Raw genomic sequence first — 19,399 nt, 5'->3', positions numbered from 1 at the left:
ACGGATGGGCGCACGGTCAACAGCTGCGGAAGTGGAGGGGGGGCGCTCGAACGCCACCGACACCGATGATTAGAAAAAGAGGAACACGCGGAAAAGGCGGGAAGAGCAAAACAAACGATGGTGGAGAGGCTTGTTGCAGGGTCGTCGGCCTCGAAACGTCGGCCAACGGGATCCGATCGTGAGATTAATCCATCGAATGTAATTGGAAGGTCGCAGCAGCACAGTGTCACAAGTCGAAGATTTACGAGCACTGTGTGTCCCGCGCAAGTCATTCATAGCTTTTGTTTTTACCACGAGAATGGCCGACGTACGACAATAAAGAGCGTTTCGGGATATAGAAGGAGCCGTGAATTCTGACGAATAATATCGCGGTTGCGTGATACATTGAACCAAGATCGATTAATCTTCGTCAGTTTCGAATGTCCATTCGGTGGATCGTGGATCAAATATGGCGGAGGATCGATAGAAATTTGCGGGAGATCCCGTCGTCATTAAATGGCCTGTAATATTTCATTTCTCGGGCGATAAATAAAAGAGAAGGGAAGTGATTTTTTTTTTTTTGAGTCTCGAGCTTTTCGCGAAATTCGCGAGCTTTCGTAATTTCTGCTTTGGATTTGTTTACCGTACTTAAAAAAAAGCATCTAATTTTAATTCGCGCTTCAAATATCGGATTCCTTTGCTTTTAACGGTAATTGGATCATCATATCATTGATAATGAAAGAATTTATTCGAAAGATTTTGGACTTTCGCGAAATCATTTGAAAATTTTGGCTTTTGTCAAAATTTTAATTTAAAAATTAAAATCTATGATAGTTGCTTGATAGTTTTTTCGAAAGAAAGATTGATTTAATTTTTTTTAAATTAGTATTAAAATTAAATTTAGTTTCGAGATAATAGAGAGAATGTTTCAAAAAATCGAGTCAAAATAGAAAAAGTAGATACTTGAGAATTACTTAGCAAAGAGATTTTGATAAGAGAATCGTGTATATACTCTTACGAATATATTAAATTTATAAAATAAATGGTTTAAACGTTTAAACCAAATGTATCTGAAATGGAAAAAGTATCAGTATCAGTATCATCAACAAACTGAAATCATTGTTTTCATATTTGAAAAAAAAAAGATGCATTTTTTTTATTTCTTCAGTCACTTCAATAAATCAAGTTGACGATAAATCATATGACTTTTGAAACTTAAAAAGAAAAAAATAAAAAATAAAATCAACCAATTTAACTTTTAAATATCTCAAGTATTGAAATATTACACGCTTTATCATTTATATTATCATTTATCAAAACGATTTATCAAAATTTTCTTCTTCCAATTTCATTCACTAAAAATTCAATATCCAATGTACATAGGAACTTTAAACATAGAAGAAACTCGGTTAATACAGAATCAAAGAATCAAAGAAAAAACTAAATAAGTGTACATAGTGTTAGTCGTAAATTCCTATAGGTTGCCGCGATGAATACAACTTGCAACTGCAAATGGATTATCATGGCTGCAACGACAAAGCCCTCTTTTATTTGTAGTTTCCAACAGGCGCGTTAATCATCAGACCGATATCAAGCTGCTTGAATCGGATGTTGCGGCACAGAAAGCTGGAGCTTACGAAGATTTTCCAGGACAATGAGAGGTTCGTAGGATCACCAGTCGTGGCGCTGTTGACGGCGGATCCATGGAAAGCACGTGGTGGTGGCAGAGGTCGCTTCTTAGACTTGCGAGCTTTCAAACTGAAAGCAGTCAGTCGGCAGCCGACCGTGGTGCACGAGTTGTGAGTTATGTTGTTGTGTTTAGGGAACATATATCGTCTCCATGATATTGTGATAGAACATTTGAAAACGTGAACAGTGAATTGTCCTCGGTAAGTTTTTGAGAAAGAAATAAAAAAGAAATTCACTTGTGTATTTGCATGTTTTGCAAAATTGCATTGTAATTTTGTTCATACGAGAATTGTTTTGTGACTACGAAAGTTTCACGTGTTTGGAGGATCTATTGTGTCTAGTTGGTTGAGAAGTAGGATAGAAAGTTTTTTCTTCGAGAAAATTTCCATTGTTCTTTACGTGCGTTAAGTTTAAACGTTAACACGTGCTTTCCTTTGGTGAATTAATAGGATGAATATAATTCAACAAGCTGCTAGGGAAGTTCGAAGTTTTCATTCATGAGGAAGTTTGTTTGCGCGGGAAACTTGAGAAATTGTACAGATAGGATCTATCGTATTCGTTTAGAAAATTCTGATGTTGAAAACAAGTTCAAAGATTAAAAGATTTGATAGGAATTCTTTCTTTCATTGAGAATTTTTTTTTTTCTTTTATTAATTTTGTCGACGAGCAAAATTTTCTTGCTATGATATGGAAAATAATATTCTACTAGTTCGAATATAATTGATACATATTGATTTTATATATTAATAATTTAATATAAATATGTTTAAAATTATTTGGTTCAAGTAATTTAGACATTATTAAATTATTTTAAAAGACTTATTTTACAGATTGATTTCTCGATAGTTAAAAACTTTTTTTTTTAAATCGATCTCTCAATAGAGTATATGAAAATATTCGTACAGTTTTCACGTATCTTTCATTCGAAAATTGATATCATTTAAACCATCAATCAAGATTCTTATGTCTCGAAAACTTTCTATATCCTTCGTAAAGATCTTCATTTATATTCAATAGACGTGTTAATAATATTCGTCCAGTGTCCGTGCATCTTTCATCTGAGGATCGATACCAACTCGAGTTCTTAGCTGCGACTAATTACGTGACTTCTTTTTGTTCGTGGGACGCTCGTTATGCGGTAGCTAATTAGTTTCCTGAACGGTGTCTGGAAGGAGAGAGAGAGAGAGAGAGAGAGAGAAAGGAAAAATGTTCATCTTAACTCGTGATAATTATGACGTATGTGGTAGTATTCAGAAACAGGCGGAAAGACGTGGCGAACGTTGATGCGGTTCGTGAGCACGCGCCAACATAAATAAAAACCTCGAAAACTCGTCTAACGACCGACCGTCCCATCAAAAACTCACTACCTCGTCAAAGAGCGCGCCATCAAGCCAGGATTGCATTCAATGAATCCATGGCGGCAGTCGACTGTAAATTTAATCCTTTACTCTGTTGAAACTCGAATCAAGAGTATCCCCATGGACACGTGTCACGTAAATTGGATACGTACTTGTTCGCCACAGGGACTTTCCGCGTCGAGATTTTCATAATAACCTTCTCGAGCAATAAGGAAAGTTTCGATTGTCCAAAGTGATGTGGCCGTTCAGGACTTCTCTGATGGAGAAGTTGGAGCGACTATTTGATTTCAAATTTTCTTTTGTACGTTTTCCTTGATTTTGTCCCCGAGATTGAATATTCTTTGGAATTTTGGTGTAGGTGAGTCGGGGGAAATTTTATTAATGTGAATGCGCTATGGAAGAAGCGAAGCAGAATAAGTTGCAAGTTTGAGGAAAGTGATTGTTCGTTTTTTTTTTTTTGGATTGAAAGGAGATTTCAAATTTAATAATTAATAGTTTTAAATAGTTTCAACTTAATTTGGATTTCTTGCTTTTAAGATTGATACAAATTTGTAGATAGAATTGTCATTTTGAAAAAACAATATTAATATTAATTTATCTTATATCTAAAGTATTATTACTTTCTTATAAATATTCGTAATTTATTCATCATTATCAAGGAAGAAAAAATGCAAATTTTCAGATTTCAAACTTTTTTAAATAATTCAAAAAAAAATTAAGCTAGTTACGATCTTTAACCTTTTTATTAACCTTAATTAAAAAATTTTCTAGCGAAAATTTTTTATAATCTCCAAATAATTAGTTAACATCGCTTAAACCTATTTTTTATCGAAAGTATATTTTCCGATACTTCTTGCAACTTACAAAAAGACCAAGATAGAACGGAACAAAGTATGTCGAGCTTGCAACGAGGTCTTTGTCTTATCACCGAGAAAGCGTACAGAAGGAAGTCATCGGAGGCAGAAGCATGTTGTTATGAATGGCGGGTCTATCGGCGGCCCATAAAAGTCCATTGTAAGCATAGGCCGAGTCGTTCGATAATCGATACAAACCTTTGCATAGGTGATATCGAATACGGATATCTTGATTATTCGCGCGAATTTGCGGTCTGAGAATTAACGTTCATCAAAGCTTGGAAGAAACTTCGATGTTCAGATTCATTAAAATCGATTTATTCCGGAAAGCAATTTCATTAAAATTCCTCCGTCCGAACGAATAGCGTCGAACGAACATTTTTGTTCGATACGTGCGCACACCGCTGAATTCAATCTTCCTCCACGTTCGACGTTCGAGATCACCGTGGAATTAGATTTGGATAGACTTTTGGGCCAAGTTTCCTAAAAACAAAACCGACAATTTCCTCTTCCCCCGATAATAGCCGTATCCTCGAGATATAAAGTTTCTCGCGTTGATTCGAGAACATCCGCAAACAGAATTCCACTTCAGACCGGTTCAGAAGCAATTTGTCGCATAAACATGGAAGCAGAAAACGGAGAGATAGAATTGACGGACGATGGACCTTGCTTTTTGGTTAGATAAATGTAAATCAAAAGCATGTTGCAGATCGCGAATCATTCAGCGTTTTCTTAATATTCGTGATACACCGTTGCACCTTCACTTGCTTTCCATTTTATTCAGAATGCTAATTGTCCCTTTAACAAAGACACGACGCTTGTTCACGAGGTTCGAGGTTACCGCTCTGAGAATGGGTCTGCGCCTCTTCGTCGAGAGTCGTACCTTCTTACGCTACTCTCTTGCGTCCATTTTTTTTTTTTTTGACGATTTTATGCATGAAGGACTTTCTCTTGCGACCGATTAACGTCGGATTTTTATCTTTAAAGACTCGTTGACCGGTTTTTTTCTTCTTCTGAATATAAATTTTAATCGGAGAAGAGATTTATTGAATTTGTTTTTTTTTTTGAAAATCACATTTTATAAATAACGAACATTTCGTAATTAAGAAAGAAATTGTTAATTTTGATAAATTACAAAGTCTCACTAAAGGGCATTTCAAAAAGTCTATTAATTACAAAAATGAAAAGGGAGTAAAAGATTAAGCTATATTTTTGTTCATAGTGCTGACTTGCGATTTTTCAAGCTTAGCATATGAATACGATAATATCCTACATGTATACATGTACGTATGTAGATATGAATATATATAAGGGATCTATAGAATTAAGAGGGTTAATGAAGTCATATCTTAAATTTCTTTGCAAATGAAAACTTTTACCGGGTAATTTTAATATTTTATTTTATATCTTTAATTTATTCCTTATTAGTGGCTTACTATACAAATATTATATATTCATTTTTTTACAAAATTTGAATTCTTATATGCAACAAAATAATTCTTGACTATTTTATAAAAAATTGCATTTATTAAAAATTTTAGTTGTTTTATATTCGTGAATCAATCTTACTATTAATCTTTAAATTTATTTTTCTTTAAAAGTATAAAAAAAAAAATATACAATATTCACAAGTAAGCCATTTATATGATAGTAATTGATGATCTAAAATCTTTTTAAATGGAACGGAGTTTAAATACAATTGGAATCAATAGATTTTATCTAAAATTACAAATACACAATTACTATCCTCGATAAATTCAAACGATACGGATCGAGAAAGCCATGTTTTCTCGCGTCATTGCAAAGTGTCAGTCATTGCAATCTCGCCTTATATTTCTCTCGCATCCTCTCGAAGGAAGTCGACAAAATTTAATGTCACGTAGCGTTCTGAAAAATGATTCCAGCGTGAATTGGTCGATCCTATGACACGCGAGCTTCGCTAGTTTACCTAGATTCTTTAAACGAAGTCGATTTCAATAAGAATTATACAAGTTTTATGAAAAAAAGAAAGGTCAAAAAACTACATTTCTAAAACTGGGAATGAACTTTACGATATACTGATTTATTGATTCTAGTTTTACTGTAAATAGTTCACTTACGTCAGCCATTAGTGATGAATGATTTTTAAATGAATAATCATTTGGAAATATTATGAATTATCGATGATAGTTCGAATTGCAATATTTTATTAAATTGTAATAATAGATGCCAGTTAATAATATTAATAACAAGAATAACAGCCAAAGTTAAGTTGTCAAATACTTTTAATATATGAATAGGTGACATGGTAGTTGATGGTGGTTTGGAACTTATATTAAACTGTGGATTCCCCTAATGGCCAATAAGTATCGATACTAATTAACTGGTAATAAAAACAATATCAACTAAAATTAATACCAATTTAAATTACGTTAGATATTATTAGATATATATTGTTGGTATTAGTTTAGAACTACTAATAACCATTAATATCGATTAATAAAATATTAATTATACATAATATCAAAATTAAACTACATTAGCCACTATTAGTATTTGAATATTTGGTGATCGCCTAAAAATATTGTAGATCTATATATGAGAGTGACGAAAAATAGGTAAAAGATCATTTTGAATGTGAGTGCAGAATTCTGGACCATTAATCTTGAAGTCTAAAGTTTTCGAATTCCGGATAGATTCTTTCATACTTTTTCTCATTGTTACAATTCAAAAGTGATATTGAATGCACTCACAGAAGATATTTACGCGTATTTATGATTTATGATGTTCAAAGTTTGACGTTCATGTTCAAGAGACGATATAACAACAAAAATAATGAAGAATAGATAAAATACTATGAATAGCTCGAGTAAAAATGTCATAATATATAAATTAAACAACAGATAATATATTTATAAAAATTATGTTCTCATTGACGGGTATACTAGGGAGAGACGTGTCTAGAAATTCAATAATTTGAAAAGATCATCTGAAACGCACACGTGACAGGAGACAGTGGACGTGACCATGATTATTTCGATAATCGATTCCACGCGCAATGTCGAATAATGGTTTACACGATCGGTGATCCATCTTATTTCCAGTCTAGCATGTAAACGACTGGGTACAACGGACGGAGCTCGTAAGCCGTCCGTTCAATTTCCATCGAACCTGTACAGGAATAGAGTCGAGTTTGACAAACGTGTCAACGTGAAGGGCGCAATCGAAATCCAAGGATTTCCGGAAGATGCATAATCGCATGAAATTGAAGATCTAACACGGATGGATCGATTTCACGTGGATTCAATTGTCGGGCACATTACTTTATTGATCGAGTAATTAAATTTCGCGCCATCGATCTAAGTAGAATCACGTGTAATCGATATTACGAGTGAAGGGATCGAGATTGAATCGTTTATTTGATATTCGTATTTATTGAAATTGATAATAATAATGAAAATAATAAGTATAATCAATAAATTTGTTGATAGATTTTTTATGAAAGAACTTTTTGAAGCGATGAAATTCTAGCTTAAATTTTTTATTGGTTATTGAATTTTTGAAACATTGCATTCAATATTTTTTTTCTTCTTTCAAGTCAAAAAGTAGAAATGTAATTGAGGCAGTTATATTTGGTATTTGTATTCATAGAAATTATAAAATGTTACGATTAATTCTTAATTCGAGAACTCGAAACTCTATTAAAAAACTCTATTAGAAAACTCATTATAAAGAAATTTTAACAAGGATAATTTAAAAATATAATTTCATTTTTTATTCTTTGACATATACGTATGAAATCATGTTATTTTTTTGATTTCACTTTACTAAAATGAAGAAAATATAGATAAATATTTTTCTCTCCAAATGAATTACTTGCTAATTGTTAAAATCTCATTTCATTATTTAAAAATGAATTCAAAATATCAAATCAGCTAAAGAATACGAATAAAATATACATTTTGTAAATTATTTATTTTGATTGAAATGTTTGTTAAGATTTTTATTATTTATTTGAAGTAAAATGACAAATAAAAAAATGCAAAATACTAAATTTTAGTATAGATTCTATACAACAATGTGTTCAAGGTTTAATTAGTTCACAGTTTCTTAATTTCTATGGATAATAACACTAATTTTTTTGAGCAATTTGATTCCATAATTTCCACTGAAAATGAAAATTATATTGGTTTGCAAATAATAAGTTTTAAAGAATGGAAAAGGTTGATAGTATATGCAGGAAACTTAAAAAAGTTAAATTGTTAGAACGGATAAAGCATCTCCAAACTATAAGAAAATAAGTTCTGCAAAAGAGTTTTATGCGAAATCATTATGAAATATTAGTGGAGCGACACAGTTGTATAAGTGTGCTTTAACGATGCTTCCTTTGAAATACTGATTCTCTTTTAATATATATTAAAATTATATATATATATATGTATATATGTATATATATATATGTATATTTTATTTTAAAGATTCTCTTGTAATATTATGATATTAATTCATTAAATTTAATTTATTATTGGTTAGATGTTCGAGATAATCATGAAAATCATTTGAAGCATGAACAATTCCACTTAATTAACTTAATGTAAAATATTTAAAATATATTATAATTTTCATTGAAATTAATTATTAGTTTTTCGTTAATTTTATTCGATTAATGAAATTTTTCTAAATTCAATATAAAATATAATTATTTTAATATTTTAAATTCTTGATATTTCCATAGATATATTTATTAATAGATATATTTATTAATAAAATCACGATATATATTACACCACGCAAGTGATCAAAGCAGAAGACCGTAATCAATTGGGATTGTTCATGATGGGTTGCTTACTTCCAAATGACATATCGTATAGGCTTTGATTGGCGTTACCTTGATCATCCCTTCTAATCTATAGTTGGTACATAGACATCGATCGATCTGTAACGCGGTTGCGTATAATGAATACTCTCGATACTGTTTATCCATGTCCAAGCGTCCCACTTCAGGGTCGATACCACAACAATTAAATACCATACATGCAGTAGTTTGATAACAATGTCGATAATTGCTTGAATATTTAATTTAAAATTAAATATGCATATGTATGAGCAATCACATTATTCATAGAGTTATTTTATTTAGGCAATAATAAATTATCGCGACAAATTATAATGATCAAGTATATAATATGTGACTTATGGATTAGGTAAAGGATTATATAATGTGTTATGATTTGGCAAAGGATAATAATTCGATAAAATTATACCAATTATAAATTTTTTTTCTAAAAGTTTATATATATAATTCGACAAAAAATGACCAATATTTATTGAAAACTAATATATAGAAAATAATTTCATTCGGGAATTGCAATTTTCCGCGATCAATATCAAATTTATTTAAAAGTTATGAAAAAATTTCTGAATTAATTTCCCGTAATTTCACGTGTGAAACGTAGAGAACATCAATATGTTATTTTTAAAAATGTACAAAACTAAAATCGAACAATTAAATGTGATTGAAAAAACAATATCAAATTAGCAATAATAAAGAATATTTTTCAAGCGAAGAAATTACTATTTATTTTAAAATCTTCTAAAAACAATCTTTCACGAATATATTAACATCCCTTTAGAAGTTGATTAAAAAATTTCATTTTAGAATTTCATCTAAAAAACAATCTATTATAACTCTACTATAACAATCTCTTATAATTAACAAACATATTAAGCATTACTATCATTAAAGGAAAAATAAAATGAAACGAAATAAAAATTTTATCAATTCAGAGAAATATAATCGAGGAATGAATATTAATATTTCTACAAGAATTCCTATAAGAACTATATTATTGAAACAACGATTATCAGAATGTCTTTAGCCATTCAAGCATCTTAAGTTTCACTCGGTTCATCAAACGATAATAAACCATCACACGTTCCCTTGTAATGCGAAATATAACACCTCGACATCAACCTTGAGCTTAATAATTCGCGGGAAAATTTAAATTTTCAGAAAGTTCAACGAAGCGATATCCGGTCGCAAAACTTGGCTGCGGCGTACCTCGCTTTCTAGAGTTTCCAGTGCATCTTTTATTACGTGAGGGAAATCAAAGACGTAAACAATTTATTTTCCCCGCCTCGCGCCAGATGCACTCGATCGATGCATCCTGGATTTATCCGGAATAGCTACCTTTGATACACACAAGATCACTAGGTATAGAGGAATTTCGGTCGTTGAAGCAGCACTGCTGAGGCTCACGCGTGATTTCATCGTACCGAATGGCGAACAGGAGAATTTCCGGCCGAGGTTTGGAATCCGAGCGCGAAAAAATAATACGCCTTGGGCAATGCGAAAAGAGCATGCGATACGCCTCTTGTCGAGTGTGGACGAAAAGGAAAGAAAAAGAACACAGGATGGTATTGCGAATATCGCATAGGGAGGGGAAAAAAATGCATTTCTTTTATTTTCGTTCCCGTTTGTTCGCTAATGGAAGTAGTAGGAATGTTGTAAAATATGGGGAAAAGGATACTTTGAAAGATTATGTATGATCGTTATCTTAGATATTATACCGAAACTCGCTAAGTTTGGTTTGGAAGAAAATGTTTGAAAGAATTTTTAAAGTGAAAAGAGATAAGAGGATATTTTTGTGATCAAATGGAAGAGTCGTGTACAATAGTGTCACTAATTTTTGAAATCTATTTCGAAGTGAATTTCAATGAGATAAATTATTGAATAAACTTTGACGTCAATTTTTTAACTGACTCATATTTATTTCTCTCAAGTTTCGCTTTAAAGATTCACCTATTTGAATAGATGTCAGACAGAATTGTAGAATTATTAAAGATACTACTATATATACTAATATAATAGAGAAAATCGAGATCTGCTTTTATATAACAGAGTTGCGTTCCTAAATATTTATGAGTTGATTTGAATATTACAATAATTTTTCGACGCATTATATTTATTAGAATGGAAATTTCGACTATTTAAATGAGGGCACAAAAAGTAGGATCATATGTTCATTAAACAATTTAGAATCATTATTCGTGGTAAATGTCGAGCGAAAGAACGAGCATTCGTGATTACAGGGCGAGGATCAACGTTTGAAATTGTAGACGCGGCTTTGCTGTGAAATTTAACGCGGCCAGTTAACCCCGTTCAGATTCATTAATTATAGGCGTGCAGTTGCATTGCATCCAGGGAGGCACGCGACAATCTAATTGAAAACAACAAACGGTTAAACAGGTATTCGGGCTTGAAAAGATAACATGCCATCGGGGGTGAATGTTGGCCAGAGTTGTCAACTGCAACTCTGTTGGCCTTCTCGTTTGTACATGGTAACGAGAGAGAGAGAGAGAGGGAGAGGGAGAGAGAAAGAGGGAGACGTGTCGGTTAATTAGAATACCGTTTAATGTATAATCAAAAGGGGCGATTTAACGATTACTTCGACGACGTTTAATGAATGGAGATTAGATGATAAATCGTTGAGAAGAGGTGAAAATAACGTGTCCCGTGAAACGATACTGGTGGCGATTTAGAATATTTTGTGGTGAAAAGCGCGGAACGAGGATATATGGGACGTAAAAGCTGAACGTTGTGACTTATGCGTCGAGTATACTTTTAGCAATTTGCGCTTCGATAAATTTAGCGTGAAATTTTTCGTTGGAATGTGGATTTTGGGATGAATAATTATTTAGAAGCTTTGCATTTAAAGATACTTTATCTTCTATAATTATTTGCGTGTAATTTGTATGTTTCTATTGTGTTAAAATATTATTTGTATTTATTTCGTTAAAATACGAGAAGTTGATGTAACGTAGGATTATGATAAACTATATAAACTATGCTGTTCGAATTATTCTGGCATTTCGTAATTATGCTTTATCGATATTAATCTGTTTAGAGATGATTAAATATATTATCATACAATGTGCAAATTTGTTGTTCGCATTAACAAATTAGGTAAATATAAAATTAATTTTATAGTTATAATTATATTTCATGTTCATTATTCCAATTCATTAATTTCAGTTTTCCCAAATTAAAGATATTCTTATTATATATATCTTCTTTATTATTATTATTCATTATCATTAATGAATATTCTTTATAAATTTTTCAAAATTTGTCTATCTCGTATATGTTTATTAAAAATTCATGCGAAACATTTTGGCTCAAATCTAAAGTTGAGTTCAACGAGATTTGAAGACAATACAGTCTTTTTGAAATACATGGCACGTTAAATATTTTTTCACGTGTAATCTGCTCTGTTTGGCATCGTTCTTCGAATATAATCCATCAAAATAAAAATTTCTCTTTGAGCGTGATACCGAAAAAAGCCTCGTAAGGGAACCGATGAACCGCGCTTCCACGAAATGAAAACTGCATGCTCATCAGAATAAAGCTAGCACGGCGGTATATGTGAGTTAGATTAAAAAATAAATAGGCTTTTGGTCAAGCCAATAGAACAAATCGAAATTACTTGCAAGCTGGCGTTATCGAAGCAAGGCGAGTAAAAAAGTCAAAAGAAAAATGATGGTACTGAGGTAGAAACAGAGATGCTTTACAAACGTTGTTTATCTTCAATTTCAACCTAGATGATATGCAACGCACAATTGAAAATATTTTTCGTGAAAATTTAAATTTATCGAACTTGATACAAAAAAGCGCAATCTTTCACTCTTTTGTTCCCCATGTTTGTTCCTGTATGTAGAGAATACTACACACATAAAAATAAATTTTGATAAAATTTCATAAAAGAAAACGTTTTAACGAAAATAAAGATATAAGTAAAATAAATAAAGATATGAGTGAAAAACATGGGTGGATTGTTTTTACTTTAGTGGGAATAATCCCTTTGAAACAAAGGTAAACATATTGAAAAAGAAAAATATCTTTATAAATATCTTCTAGAAACAAGAACTGTAAATTTTTATATTTTTATTAACTTTTCAAATCATGATATTCGAAAAATATTTAAATTTTTCTTAAAAATTAAAAAAAATAAAGAAAGTTAAAAATTAGAAATATATATATAATATTAATTATATTATTTATAAAATTAAATACAATGTAAATATTATATCAGAAGCAAGCATTCATATTAAATATCAAATGAATCTACGCGGCTAAAAGTATTTAATTAAAGATTTTAATTATAAATTTATCATCGGAAGGAATGGAAATGTATATAAATAAATAATTTATTAATCCAAATATAACTTAACAACTTGATCCAAGTTAGTTTAAGTTTCCAATGTTCTTGATCTATCCTATCAAAATGATGCGCTCAATGTGTTCATTATGCATGCAAAACGATTTGATGAAAAATTCACTATTTGCAACCATCTTCGACGATTTATTTTTATAAAAAGCTGCATAATGAAGTATGATAAAATATTGATTCTTGAGTAAATAAAAGGATATAGAATCTTTCATTTAATTTATATTAATGTTCTTAGGTACAAGTTCTTATTATCACTTTGATGATTTGATATGTCAGTAAAATTATAAGTAATATATAATTTTTAAACTTAAAGGAGTTTCAAGACATGAAAGTTACTCGACAGACTCACGTTTTATCATTTGAACTACTACTTTCATCAATTTTTACTATTTGTAAAAGTTTCTTGATTTTTATCGAAGAAGTTACCTACGTTATAACGTTTTAATGATAATCATTCTTTTTCCTTTATATTTTTTTATTTTTATCTACTTAAAGACATAGATTTGTGTAAAGATTATAAGATATAGTCGTGAAATTTCTTTTAGAAGAAGTTATCGAATGAAATTTCGAATCAATTTGAAATTTTGTAGGTTTTTTAATTGATATTTCAGAAATTATTGTGAATTTGTTTCAAATAAAAGTAAATAAATAAATTTAAGATTATACTTTAGTGTAGAAGTGTCTCGAAAGGAATTTTCAAAAAAAAATCAAATATTTTTTTTATTTACATAAGTGTAATTATATTTTGTGATAAAATAATTAAAAAATGATTTCTTTGTTCACTCAAATTCCATTGTTTATGTAAGTAAATTTTAAATTCTTTTAGAAAAGAATTATTTTTTCTATGGAAAAGTTTTCATTTGTATTCACTTCCCGCGTTCAAGCCCATTCATTTTGAAATTATGTACATATACGTAGGTAATTTTAAGCGCATTTAAGTATAATGCATGGTTCGCATCATTCGAGAAAAATTTCCTCACTAAACTTGCGTCATATTTCTTAGCTAACATACGTGCCATATTTGCATGCATATTATAGTATATAGATATATAATTCTAGGAAATTATTCAAGATTTTGTCGTTAGAAAAAATCTCTATCGAAGGAATTATTGGAGGAATTATTGAAGGAATTGATAATAGAATATTTCATATAAAATAATAATATTACGCTATATTTAATTATATAAAAATTGAACAAGATTTGTTCTTAATATTATATATTTCTTAATACTATATATTGTTCTAGAAAAATCACATTAACAAAAGAATAATTAAATTTAATTATAATTTACGTTGGAATAATTTAAAAGTATAATTCTTGTAATTAGTATAACTTCAAAAATTTTTATTATTCAATTTTATATGAATAATTTTCCAACGTAATGAATTATTAGGAAATAATGATAATTAATTTACGTAATTTCTTGAATTATAATTAATGATAAATATTTGAAAAGAAAAAATATTAATTATCGATAATTCTGAGAAGAAAAAGAAAAAGCAGAGTAACAAGTGGTGGAAATCTAAGAAATATCATTCTTGATCTCCAGTTATATTCAAGAAAAATGGCAATATGTCATGCGGTGCTATTACCAGTAATACGAGACATTTTTTCCCAATGAAACGGAAAAACTGCTCGTGAAAAATATATGAGCCAAAAGCAAGGAAAAAATTATTGTTTCGCCACATGTGTACTATTTTTATTTTATTATTTTTTGAATATGTTTATTTTATAGTTTTCAATGTAAAAAAGGTCTAAACATTGAAAGAATACTGACACAATTTCTAAATTATTTCTTAAGAATATTATTATTATTAATTATAAATAATATTATAATTTTTTATTATATAATGTTATTTATAATTATAATTTTTGATTGGCAATCAATATAAAGAAACGAATAATTGAAGGTATAAATAGGATGCTATTAAATTGTTATAAAATTCATTGCTTGAACGTCATTTTATACATTAACGAAAATTATGCAAAATTATGTATGCATAAATTACAGGATATATTATAGAAGCTTATCAATAGGGGAAAACTTTACTAAAACGAATAATTATAAATGAAAAATCGATAATTAACATGTAAAGTTAACGTAATGTACGTATTTACATTTTCATATTCTAGCTAATTCTGTATAATATTTTGAAATTAAGTTGTCATAAATTATTGGATAAATAGCAATTGACATTATATTAATCAAAATTTTCTATATTTTAATATAAAATAAAAATTTATAGTATTAATGATATAATCATAACTAGATTGCGCATTTTTATTCCAATATGTAATCAATATATTATAGAAAATATATTATATATATCTCATTAAAATTCAAGAAATAGAAAAAATTATATCATTGAAGTTAGTTTTTGAATTATTCTGATATCTCAATTGATTGCCAACATATAGAGATTTAGAGTGTCCATAGTACTTAAGACAGTATATGAATGGCCCACCATCTAACTTAACAGTAACCTAGATTTTTTCCTAAAAATGCGCACAACTTCCAGGAATCGCGTCTGTCGTTTGTCTGGAGTTTGGAATAGGTCAGTGAAAGAAGATGCTAGCGAGAGGTCCGAGTAAAGAGAGATAGAGATACGATTAAAAATTACCCTTATCTTTACACGATGAGAAACTTATCTCGAGAACCGGAAATCGTATCGAGATAAATGAAAAAGCGTTTTAAAAGTCAAGATGCTTTCAATAGTTTTTCATTCAATGATTAAAAATTATTATTTTCAATTTTATAGCGATTTAAACTTTTCCTAATTTTAATAGGGTTTTTAATCATCAATGAATGATAAACATTTTATTTTGATTTGATCTATTATCTTTTAGACTTTTAGACATTTGCTTAACACCTATTTATATAGAATGCATGTAATATGATAAATATGCATTTATATTCAAGTTATGATAATGTTCATAACCATAATTTTGATATATTTTGTTCATATGTTTTCATACTTCACAAAGTCAAAAAACTTAATTTCAGACAAGTTCGATATAAAATTTATATTAATCTTAATATATATTATATTAATCTTAATTTTTTAAAAATTATTGCGACCTGAAATTAGATAAATTTTTTCAAATTAATTAAATATTCCTTTTTCTTAATATCCTCACATTAATTTAATCTCTTAAATATTTTAGATGATAGATCCTATCAAATTATATCTCTAATTAATCTTGAATTTAACGATCTCTTTTATATCCCAATAAAACGTATAAAATGATCAAAATCAAGTTATTGTTATTTCTCTCTTTTACAAAATAGCGATCACACTAGCAACTAACGCTTACTACGTGATTCTTCCTATAAATTACGAACTCGTAGACTCTGATGAATGTTAGCGCAAGGTTTCCCTTTTCAGAAACTGGTTTCTGGAAATACGGGCCGTCTATACTTTGTCTTCTGTTAAATGACATTAGGATTGAGCAGGGCCAACCTTTTAAAATGGTCTTCGATAAACGAAACTCGAACAAAGGTCTAGTGGAAGCAGTGAACGATTGATCACAATGAGAAGGCGAGTGTAAAATTGTTCCTGTTCCCCTTTGTGCCTTCGTTTCCCGTGTGTTCGATGTTTCCTTTATTTCATGTAGTTTTGTTCGAACGTTTCATGGATTTAATATTTACACATGAAACGTTTCTTCTTTGGCTGTTTAAAATAGAATAAGAAGGATTTCGTGAAACCGAAAGTTCGAATCGAAGTTCGATAATGAGTTGAAAATGATGAAATTGATAAATGATTAAGTATTATTAACTTCTTTATGAATTTTCTATCTAACGGTTTGAATATCGGTGATTAAATAAAACAATTTTCTAAGCGAATTTAGATAGATTGTATCTCTTTAATTAAAACATTTTATCTAATATTTTTTTAAAATAAGAAAATATTAGACAGAACATTTCCATTTTTAAGAAGAGTAGAATTATTCGAATAATGAAAACGTAATATATTGTTTCACTAAGAAAAAAAAAGGAATAGGGAATAATATGGCTATTTCTTTTCATCTCTTTGTTCCCAAATTTTTTCACCCTAAAAGATTAGCCCATTTTAATCATTCAATTTGAAAAAAAGATTCAACTTTCTATCTGTAATGTTTTTTTTAGAGAAAATCTTGTAAATTTAAAGAAACATCAATGCTATGATATATTGTGATACATCTTCGTATTTCTACTATTTATTCATTCGATTATTTCGCAATTTTTTTCGTTCGAATTATCATGCGATAAAATTCTGCCACTAAAGATGGAAAGTCTAATTATAGAATGTTCACGTGCGCATCGTAACACGATTTACCAATAAATTCGTTAATCCCGACCACGAGCTGACCGATGAGTGGTGCGCGTTTAATTAAAAACTCAATTCCAGGAGGGTGGCCCAAGGGAAGCGCGAGCTGTAGCCTCCGCATGTCTATTTAATGTAATTATTAACAGTACACCGTAACTTTGACTCGGGTTTAGGTGTGCGTCTAAAAGGCTATACGAAGAGCAACTAACCTCCACTGTTCTCGATTATAACAATCTCATTGCGCTCGAAACCGCGAAACGTCATATTGATAGTTTCAATTTCCTATCGTCTTTATGTATATGTGTTAAACTGTGAAATTATCAGCTTTGCTTTTGAAATCGTATATTTTGCAAGAAGAAACAAATTTTTCGAATTCTAAATAAACAAGAAATATGAGTAGTATAATTTATGGATGAAGATATGTATAGATTAGTTAAATTTTTGTTCTCTAAGGGAAGAAATAAATTTTTATTGATTCATCTATCAAATAGAATGAAAAAAAGTATAACTAAAAATTAAAAGTTATTTGAAAATCTTTCTTTTTTTGTTCTTAATCATACGAAAAATCTTTAATTTGTGAATCTTTTTTTAAATATATTAATCGTTCTATGATTATGATGTATGATCGTGCTATAATAATATATTAGAAAAATAATCAAAATAGAATTTACAATTCAAAACGTAAAATTTTTGAGTATCGTACAATTTTAAAATAATGTTGAAAGGGGAATAAAACGAAAGCTTATAAGCCAGGAGCTAAAAATGTTATATCATAACCATACGTTTAAAAGAAAGCAGACTTAAAAGCCATTACAAAGTAATATGTTCTAAAGTACATTCGTATGATAATAGAGAACTAAAAAGAAAGGCATTAAAATTAATAAATTTTAATTAATAAATTTGTAACATTTACTTTATATCCTGATTTATATTATATATATAATTAATTAATATCCTGATCACTTATCAAAAATTTCATCATTTAATCTCTACATTTCTTCATTTACTATTTAAAAATAATTATATTTATATACAGAATAAATCTCATAATATAATTATTTCAAATAACTCGTAAATTATTCGTTTTATAAAAATAAATATTATATAGAAATTAAATGGTGTAGAAAAAAAATAAATTGTTATTATTATAAAAAACTATTAAGTAATCATTTATAGTAAAAAATTAAGTTATTTTAAGAGATATTTTAACTTCAATTTTATGAAATTTATCATATGAAAGACAAAGAAAATTTTGAAAATTAAAATATCTCCTAAAATAATAATTTTTTACTAATTTATCAGTTTGTACAAAGAATAACATTGATTGATGTATTTTCTTTGAAATTAAATTTTTTATTTCATAATTAACAAAACGATCAAACGAAAGATGAAAATCGATATAATAATAAAAAGTAATAAAATAAAATTCTCTAGAACGTTCTAATTTCGATCGACATGACTTTCTTGTTCGGTGGCAATCGAAAAAATCAGTGATCCGGGCACGTAACACGTGGAATGCATCGCAAAATTGTAGCGACGTGGTCTGTGGTTCGAGATAGGACCCGTTCCCGATCGTCTATAGGTGAACGGGTGTGCAAATATCCATTTTTATTATTTTACTCGACGAGTTGTTCGAAGTTGGCCGATCTACTTACGTGTCGAGAAGATATGTTTCGGTGAAACATGAAAGGGAATTTTTACGAGCAATCTCGGATGGTGCATAAAACCAGCGTGTTTCTGTATAATAGAAATATATATTTTATGAGAGACGAAGTTGTAGTGTGACAGAGAATGGTAAATAAATTGAATTATCCGCGAAAGAGGAGAAACAATAGAAGATTGATGTTTTAATAGATTGCTAAAGTTCAAAGTTGTTGTACTTTTATTGAATATAAATATATTTACAAAAAGTTTTTGAAATGAAACTATTAGTCGGATATTTAATCAGATCATTAGGAAGAAAATGGTAAGAAAAGGCACTGTATTATAAGAATTGAGAATT

At 29.3% G+C, this 19,399-nt stretch overlaps 1 protein-coding gene across 3 annotated transcripts in view; it reads left to right on the top strand.

Annotated features, from left to right (window-relative positions):
• Window positions 1–1,239: 1,239 nt before the first annotated feature.
• Window positions 1,240–19,399, top strand: part of LOC102676039 (zwei Ig domain protein zig-8-like) — an 84,464-nt gene continuing 66,304 nt past the window's right edge. Inside the window, exon 1 of one of the 3 annotated variants that reach the window (XM_031509277.1) lies at window positions 1,240–1,640. The gene's annotated coding sequence lies outside the window, so the exon portion shown is untranslated. The other 2 variants (XM_031509278.1, XM_031509276.1) reach the window with 2 other exon arrangements.

Source organism: Apis dorsata, unplaced genomic scaffold (genome assembly GCF_000469605.1).
Source record: "Apis dorsata unplaced genomic scaffold, Apis dorsata 1.3 scaffold_135, whole genome shotgun sequence".
Classification (NCBI taxonomy): domain Eukaryota; kingdom Metazoa; phylum Arthropoda; class Insecta; order Hymenoptera; family Apidae; genus Apis; species Apis dorsata.
This window is presented reverse-complemented; position numbering and strand designations above follow the sequence as displayed.